The 9,822-nt window shown below is 46.6% G+C and overlaps 1 long non-coding RNA gene across 1 annotated transcript; it reads right to left on the bottom strand.

Moving 5' to 3' along the window:
• Nucleotides 1–741: 741 nt before the first annotated feature.
• LOC137412190 (uncharacterized) lies at nucleotides 742–9,023 on the bottom strand. Its single transcript, XR_010981451.2, has 3 exons — nucleotides 8,982–9,023; nucleotides 8,829–8,880; nucleotides 742–961 (listed from the first exon to the last, which is right to left on the bottom strand). It is a non-coding gene; the product is annotated as an uncharacterized LOC137412190 (long non-coding RNA).
• Nucleotides 9,024–9,822: the final 799 nt, after the last annotated feature.

Below are 9,822 nucleotides of genomic sequence, written 5' to 3'. Positions count from 1 at the left end.
AGATTTCCTAGTCGCCTTGAGGGCGCCTGTGCCCCGCATTGGCAGCGGGACTGTTCTTGCCATCCGAACGGGATTCTGGTCTCGATGGGACATCATTCTGGCGATCGCTGGAGCACATCAACTTTGGCTTGGAGCCGGGAATAAGAGACGTTGGGAATGTTCTTGGTTCACTCACTTGGAGCGCAGTGAGTTATATATTACAAAACTGATGGTGCCATCATAGGATATTGATTGTACTTTTGATTACTATTGTTGTTGTACCGTTATTCTTGTGTGATCTTAATACAGTATTTATTTGCGAGTAACAATTGGGGTGGCTTCTCCATTGATCTTTGACATACAGAATAACACATTTTTCTGCCGTGACTCCTCTCGGGGCTCGGAGGTACGCCGTGACCAGGGGGTCGGGGAGGAGCACGTAACACGTGGCTCGGTGGATTTCACCCACATTCATTCTACACAAACCCATAACCACTCATACACATTCCAAAAACCAAACACATTTCAAAAAATCATTGCAACACGTATTTTACCCCCTCCCCCCCCCAGCCCCCCCACAGGACCATGGCTTAGATGTCATACACATGTGTGTTTCTACTAGGCAGCGGGGCGGTACCGCACAAGTAAGATGGTGGGTGGCACTTCAGGCTGTGGTGCCCGCAGTCCCAAACAAGTCGCCCGACTTACAATTTCTTTGCCCCCCCCCCCCACCTTTACCTCTTGGCCCGTGACAGCCAAACAACTCCTTACACTGTTACCCCCCCTGTGGGGGTCTCCACACACCAGGCTACATTGCCTTCTGCTTCCTTGCAGCCTCACAGGTCGCCAGGAGTCTCTCACCCCAGAGCGCCCAACAGACCCCACCACCAATGGGCTCCAATTTCCAGACACCACTGGCTGCCAGGGGTAATTACTGCAGAGGGGGGCCACAGTCATTGCTCCTCCAGAGCTTGATCCATACCTGCGGAACACACACCTTCCCCACCCACAAAATCAACAAAAACATTTCCTCCCCCGCTGCCATTCAATTCTCCACCACATTTTTCAGAAGATGTCACAAAAGGGTTTTTACAACAGTTGCTGCCATGGCCTGCCATTATGTGAAATCCCCGTTCACATTTAACCAACACATTTCAAAACACAATCACTCCTATTTCAATTTCCATTCTCCCGACCACATGAAAAAACAACACCTCTACAGATAAACAAACACCCCCCACAAGACACTGTGTGGCACACATCCGAATCTCCCTCACTGGCCATGTCATCACTCTCACCTGCCCCCTTCTCCAAATTACATGTCCCAATTTACATAAGCAAGTCCTCAAGCCTGGGACAGTACACATCCAAGCATTTACCTCAAGTGCAGGTACCTGCCGGTTGGTCAGGTCCAAAGTGCCATTCACCCTACAGAATCCCAAAATTTATCCCATTGGGCCTGTCAAATTTTTCCAAATTTCCTTTTTGTCACACAGTACTGTTAAGTATGTGGATCCGCCTCCAACGGTGATCTGAACTACACTACTACATTTGGCTACGACAGCTCCGCACCTTTACTGTGCAAGGGCCATCAGGACAAGCTGAGCAGTCGAAATGCCAGCATGGCCCATGAGTGTCCATTAGGGTGCGACCCACCACCCATCCTTCGGCCCCCCAGCAAGGAACATGGCCGCACCAGCCCCAGCTGGCCAATGTGGTGAGCACCTGCTGCCAACAAACACTACCACACCCAAAAACCTTGACCCTGGGGTGGCGGTCGCAGTGCGTGGTATCCACATCACGTCACCTGTGCCGCCCACATCCCCCAGTCCACACAACTGCAGCCCTCAGTGCCCACCCACACTTGACCATGCCAAGGTCCAGCAGACAGCCATGCTCCACCAGGAGACTCCTCCAGAAGACATGGTCCACACACCTCAGACACACACAGCACCACGTTGACCTCCAGGCTACCCAACTACATCTCCACAACCCCGCATCCCAACTATCGGCACAGTCGCCTCCGTAACCAGTTGAAGGCTATGTCCTGCTACCCTATAAATTTTATCCCAGCCTCCAACAATTTGGTCTAACACACCTGGATAAATAATGGTGCCACTGATGTCAGTGACCACCATGACATCACAAAATCCACCCTTAAATTTACATCTAACCCTGAGATTTCCAGTGCCAAACATTTTTCACATTTTACTAATCTCATCAAAGAAGGATGCTTCTCCATACACATGCCAGCCGAGCATGGCCCATGCCCCATATGCTTGGCTCGTTACAATCTCCCGATTCAACAATCCCATGGCTCTCGCCCCAAGCTGAGAGTCCACAAATCATAACGGAACATCAGTGGAAGATCATTCTCACACCATCACGTTCCACAGATGCCCCATGGTTGTCCGGTGGGCTATAATCCATCCCTTTACATGCGGATCGACCCGTGTCCATAGACCAGCACAGCATGGCAGGGCACCACATGCTGGCTGTCCCAGAGTCTCAGGGAGAGGGAGTCAGGCCGCATGCCCGGGCGGTCACCACATCAGGCCCAAGTTGGCCGTCCGTGATGCCGCCACCAAAACGCGACCTACAACACCTCCCCCTAGTGCTTCTCATTATACACCATCCTAGGTACCTGAGAAACCACCTCGGACCCCCCTGGAGGTCTTAACCCCCACCAGGGTCCGGTGACCCTGCCGGCCTGAGACACATGCTCGGGGTGGCGCCCCGATGGACAAGGGACACCACACTCCACGAGACCCCCCGTGGGGCCCAGGTCATACCATGACACCCATGGTCGGACCCCACATCCAAATCTCGCCAGCCCAGCCCCCCAGCTAGCTGGCATAATCCAATTTTGAAAGGGGCACCTTTTTCCTGAAGCCATCCCCCATGACCTCTCCCGGTCCAAATCCCGCAGCCCGGGGACCAACTCCCACCAAGGCTGGTCCAAATCAAATTCCCATTTAAACATAAATTTCTTTTTCCTTTTAAAAATTTTCATCTCCTGTGCCAAACCGCAGCTGCAGGTAACAACCCCTTCATCAGGTTGTTCTGCCCCTCCCTGCAGCTGTGCCACATTCCCTACGGGGACCAGTTTCTCCGAGGTTCTATTGCCCGACTCTTCCGTATCCAAATCCAACTCGGAGCCAAAACACTCCCCCTGCTGGGTATGCAATTTCGGAGCCTCTTGTACCCAATCATTGTTTGTGGTGAGGGTCCCCTCGGTCACCTCACCCTCCTCCTCGGATCGATTCACCTCAACCCCCAAGCTCCCTTGGACCTGGTCAAACTCTTCCTCGATGGGACTGTCACAGGTATCCAGCCGCTGTGTCACATCATGCTCATCATTCACATTCCCAATCAGTTCTGGCCCCACCAGGCCCTCATCAATAAATACGCAGTCCGGTTCCGTTACACGGACCCCCAATATGGTACCCCCGTTGGTGTTCTGCGGCATCCACACCAGCCCGATAACCTTCCAGGCCTTCATTCCTCAAACATTCCCCATTTAAATTTGCACACTCCCATTTACCTGTAGACACTCCCCATTCACCTCCAAATTTCCTTCCCAAACTTCCTCATTTACTTCCAATTGTTCATTCATCTCCCTTATTTAATTCCCCTCTTTACTCATTTGTTCATTCATTCCCTCTATCTTTCCTTCCAACCGATCACTCATCTCCATCATTTCCTTCCCCTGTTCACTAATTCGTTCGTTCATTCCACATGGGGTTTTCGTTTCTTTAATCTGGGCATCCAATCGTTCACTACCTCCCCTCATTATCCTCAATAATAGTTCAGTCTGAGCCTTCATTAACTTTTTCATGGCCCGGAAAGTTATCGGACCCGTCTCTTCATTTATTTCCCCGTCTTGGACAGGGGAGGTTACATCTCTATGCTCCACCCCCTCTATATTCGGCTCACTTCCAACACTTCCAGCATCTTCTATCTGCCCTTCCATAATACGCACCCCCTCCATCCATCGAGAGGAGGTCGTTTCTCCTCGCGTATTTTACCTCAGCAAAGATTTAAATTTTGTGACGTACCGTTTGCACCCTTCCCCACTCCAATGGACTAAAAAAAATTTTTATAGCCTCAATCCTATGAAAGATTTCACTCCAAATTCTCCAATCTTGACACCAAATTTATTCAGAGGATTCAAATCCCACTCCTCGACAACAGTTGTCGAGGTATCAAGAAGTTCGTATCCCACTCCTGACTACCATTTGTCGTGTGGACGGCCCTATTAAAACGGAGAACACACACCACGGATGATCAATTGAGCGTTAATTTGAGGCGACGATCAAATACGGACTCACGATACAAGCAGAGGCAGAAAAGAGGAGAAGAAGAGGTGGGAGCTTTTACCTGACACGGAAGGATCGAGCAGTCTTCAAACCTGCAAATTAATTCACACGAAAACGCTTTTATGTGCAAAAATAAACACGGCTTTATTGCCGGACCCCGAGAACAATGAACGCCTCGGGGAACCGTGCCAGTCAACAACTTTGTCAAATTTCTGAAATCCTCAATTTTCTTCCAGTTGACTTGTAATTTGAAGTGAATTTTTCACATCAGATCACTCAATTAAAGCACAAAATATTTTTGAGGTCAATATAGGCCAAAAGGTCAACATACGCCAAAGGTCAACAACTTTGGCAAGTTTCGAAAATCCTCAATTTATATCTTATTGACTTTAAATTTGAAAAGGATTTGCATATCAGATCAATGAATTCAACCACCAATTATGTTTGACTCATAATGTTTGACTATGGTTTGACTAATTATGTTTGACTAATGGTCAAAATATCACCATCGGCTGCATCTCTAAAATCGTCAATTTTCATCTGAAGGACTGGAAATTTGAAGAGGAATTTCAGATTTGGTCATTGAATTCAATCACCAAATTTTTTTTGAGGTCAGCATATGGCAAAAGGTCGACATAGGTCAAAGGTCAACAACCTCGGTGAAATTTCTAAAATCCTCAATTCTCATCCTAATGACTTGAAATGTCACCCCAATCACCAATAAACTCCAATACATTCAGAACTCCGCTGCCCGTCTACTCACTCATTCCCGGACCCGTGACCACATCACCCCCGTCCTTTACAAGCTTCACTGGCTCCCCATCCCCCAGAGAATCCAGTACAAAATCCTCCTCTTGACATACAAAGCCCTCCATAACCTGGCCCCATCCTACCTGGCTGACCTCCTCTCCAGACACACTCCCACCCGCAACCTCCGCTCTGCTGGTACCAACCTCCTGACCCCCTCCATCCGGACCAAATTCAGATCCTGGGGGGACAGGGCCTTCTCCATCGCTGCTCCCACCCTCTGGAACTCACTACCTCACACCATCAGAGACTCCTCCTCACTCACCACATTCAAAACATCACTAAAGACCCACCTGTTCAACGCTGCATTCAACATTCAACCCACAGCATTTAACCCCTGACTATCTCTTCTCCTTCTCCCTCCTTTTGCTTTAAATATTTCCCTATTGATTCTTGTCTTGTCTTTTTGATTCTTGTCTTATATATATGCCGTATATCGCTGCTGTTTGTTTTCTTGATTCTTGTCTTTTTGCAATTGTTGTTTTCATGTATTGTTATGCATTATGTTTTCCACTCTGTCAAAGCGCCTTTGGGCTTCTGGAAAAGCGCTATACAAAATAAATGAATTATTATTATTATTATTATTATTTACATATCAGGTCACTAAATACAACCACCAATTATTTTTGAGGTCAACATAAGCCTAAAGGCCAACATAGGCCAAAGGTCAACAACTTATTTTAGGGACTTCGCAAATATTGTGCTATGCATGAAATATTTTTTGTTTATTTGTTTATAAACACTTGTTTGTTTATTTGTTCAAATATGCTTCGGAAACCAAGAAACTACTGAACCAAATCCAACGAAATTTTACATGTTGCCTATGGGTACCCCAAGTATCTCTCTGGGTAGTACATCTGGTGGAGGTGGGTCAGGGTTGAGAGAAGACCCAAATTCTCTCTCTGTAAATGTGTATCATATAGCACCACTGGTGGTAGCTGTAACAGGACTCAATCTGGCCTTGTCACCAATCACAGTTAGGGTTGCATCTTTAACCAATATATATATACTAGTGGGGTCACCCTTGAGAATCCCACGGGCATTGACGTGTGTGACATTTGGACATCTTGATTTAGATGCTGCACATTAAATTTTACAAAATGGTTACTGGCAATTCATCAGATCCTAGAAATGGTGTAATGAACACAATTTATTTATTTCACATAATATGTGACCCATCACTCCTCGCCACCTGACACTCTCCTCTCTCCACCCTCACGCCTCTCCAATCCCACTCCTCCTCACACTCCCCTCCAATACCTCCTCACACTCCTCTCCAATACTTCCTCACACTCCTATCCAATCCCTCACACTCCCCTCAAATCGCACCTCACTCTCCTCTCCAATCGCTCCTCACTCTCCTCTCCAATCGCTCCTCACTCTCTGCTCCAATTGGCCCTCACTCTCCAACTCCTTGATCCTCACTCTCCAACCCCTCGATCCTCACTCTCCAACACCTAGCTCCTCGCTCTCCAACCCATAGCTCCTCGCTCTCAAACCCTTCGCTCCTCGCTCTCCAACCCCTCGCTCCTCGCTCTCCAACCCCTCGCTCCTCGCCTCCAACCCCTCGCTCCTCGCTCTCCAACCCTTCGCTCCTCGCTCTCCAACCCCTCGCTCCTCGCTCTCCAACCCTTCGCTCCTCGCTCTCCAACCGCTCGATCCTCGCTCTCCAATCCCTAGCTCCTCGCTCTCCAACCCCTATCTCCTCGCTCTCCAACCCCTCGTGCCTCGCTCTTCAACCCCGATCTCCTCGCTCTCCAACCCCTCGCTCCTCGCTCTCCAACCCCTAGCTCCTCACTCTCCAACCCCTAGCTTCTCGCTCTCAAACCCCTCGCTCCTCGCTCTCCAACCCCTCGCTCCTCGCTCTCCAACCCCTAGCTCCTGGCTCTCCAACCCCTCGCTCTCCAACCCCTTGCTCCTCGCTCTCCAACCCCTAGCTCCTCGCTCTCCAACCCCTAGCTCTCCATTTCCTGGCTCTCCAACCCCTCGCTCTCCAACCCCTTGCTCCTCGCTCTCCAACCCCTAGCTCCTCGCTCTCCAACCCCTAACTCTCCAACCCCTCGCTCCTTGCTCTCCAACCCCTTGCTCCTCGCTCTCCAACCCCTCGCTCCTCACGCTACAACCCCTCACTCATCACTCTCCAACCCCTCGCTCCTCACTCTCCAACTCCTCGCGCCTCGCTCCTCTCCCGTCTCATTCATTTTGGAAATGGAAGTTTCCACGCAACGCATGAATTGTCACGATCCTCAAGAGGAGGTGTCTCGTAATCATCAAATGGCAAGTAAATTACATTGTGAAAATTAAAGATTTAAAATAAACCTATTTAAAGTGTATGCGCACATAACTAATAAAAAAACGAAGAAATATCTCTCGGTTATTTCCTGAAACATATTTTAGTTTTTACTTCCGGATAATAATGTTGAATGAAATAAGAACGAAGAAATATATGTCGTTTTGTGACGACTGTAATCAAAAGTAAAAGTAATATATCTTAACGGAAAAGAAAAAGCGAATTTTTAATATATGTCGACATTTTCCCTGACTGTTATTTTAGGCGGTGTATTTTCGTGTATCATCGTAGCCCGATTTTAAAATATATATCTCTGCATTTTCCTGTGTGTGCATGAATGTTCTCAATTATTTCTGACACCGAGTCTAAAACCATCGATAAAAATTAAATCAGATGGTGAATTCGAGATAAAATCGTGAGGGTGACTCAATGAATGAGCTTTATTTTACCAGCCTTTGAGAAATCATTTCGTTCTATAAACAGAAACTTTCATGGGATTCTCTTCCCGTTTTTTTTTTCAACCGAGTCTAAAACTATGTTAGCGACTGTTAAAAATGAAATGATATATCGAATTTGAGTTGAAATAAACCTGTGTGAGAGAGAAAGACAGCACGGGCCTAACCAAACAGGCTTCAAAGCTATTCGAGTTAATAAAATGGTGGATATTTGTTTACATGAAGCCTCTCCGAGAATGGGTGGAGCTACTCTCTAAACGGAGTAAGCCACATCCCCGGACAGACAGACAGACAGACAGAATCACCGTAGCCTATTATATTATTATTATAATAATATAATATATATATATGTATATATTATATATATATATATATATATATATATATATATATATATATATATATATATATATATATATGTTAATATTGTGTGTGCTTGGGATCCTAGGATCCTGAGTTCGAATCCCGATCGATCATTGAATTAACACTAGTGAGGTTGATTCAGCCTGTCAACCTTCCGAGGTCGGCAAATTGAGTACCTGCTTGCTGAAATTGAGTACCTGCCTGATGAATGAGCCATTCGGGTATCCTGCGTCAGAGTGGCCACCCATCCAGGATTGTGCCCAATAGCCAAGGAAACTTCTTCGGCAGCCATATGCATTGTCACGGTGCAAAACGGAATGGTCATCATCATCATCAATATTGTGTGTGTGTGTATTATTATTGGTTGTATTATATTGTGTATACAGACACACAGACACACAGACACACACACACACACACGCACGCCTGAAAACATATTTCACCCTAAGAAACAAAATCAAAGCCATAATCCAACTTGCATTACCAGTGTTCTCGTAAAGCTGTGGAATAGTAAACTGGCCACAAGTGGATATCAAAAAACTAGATATCAAAACAAGGAAATTCCTCAGTATCCACAAAATATTCTACAAAAATTAGTGCATCCCAAGAATTTACCTGGAAGGAGACGGCGGCCTGATGGAACTCAATCAAGTGCAGAGAGCGATGACTGTAGGATTGGCAGAGTAGGCAAAAAGCTCAACAGACTACCAAATCCAATTTGTATATAAGCATGAACACAGCAAGCCAGAAAAGGTATCTCTCACTCACCTTGCAAAAAAATTCCAAAAACAGGTGCGATTAGAAGATGTCACACACCAAACCCAAACCAACGAATATAGCCCCACCAACTGCAAAAAAGACAAAAGAAAAATACAGGATGAAACATCAGCAGATACTGTATATACAGTAGTGACAACTGGGAGAAAGACAAAAGAGCAGGGAAATACAAGCGTTACGCCGAGGTCCCCCGTCGGTGAAGTGATGCGAGTTGACAAAGTGGAAGACACAAGGCGGCCATCTTGGATTTTGACGTGGCGACCCAATTTTCAAAACTGTTCTTCCTTTTGCCTAGATACACCCACACACCAGATTAGAAGTTGGTACTTCGCTTATTTTTCAAGATATTTCGCTCACAAGGTTCAGACATATATATGGTGGAGGCCATCTTGGATTTTGACGTGGCGACCCAATTTTCAATAGCGTTCTTCCTTATGCCGAGATACACCCACACCCCAAATTAGAAGTTGGTACTTCGCTTATTTTTCAAGATATTCATCTCACAAGGTTCAGACATACATGGCGGCGGCCATCTTGGATTTTGACGTGGCGACCCAATTTTCAACAGCGTTCTTCCTTGTGCCTAGATACACCCACACATTAGATTAGAAGTTGGTACTTCGCTTATTTTTCAAGATATTTCGCTCACAATGTTCAGACATATATATGGTGGCGGCCATCTTGGATTTTGACCTGGCGACCCAATTTTCAATAGCGTTTTTCCTTATGCTGAGATACACCCACACACCAGATTAGAAGTTGGTACTTCGCTTATTTTTCAAGATATTCAGCTCACAAGGTTCAGACATACATGGCATCAGACATACAGGGT

The sequence above is a fragment of the Myxine glutinosa genome, chromosome 1, assembly GCF_964187855.1.
Source record: "Myxine glutinosa chromosome 1, kmMyxGlut1.1, whole genome shotgun sequence".
Classification (NCBI taxonomy): domain Eukaryota; kingdom Metazoa; phylum Chordata; class Myxini; order Myxiniformes; family Myxinidae; genus Myxine; species Myxine glutinosa.
The sequence above is the reverse complement of the archived record's forward strand: the minus strand, read 5'-3'. Positions and strand labels throughout refer to the sequence as shown.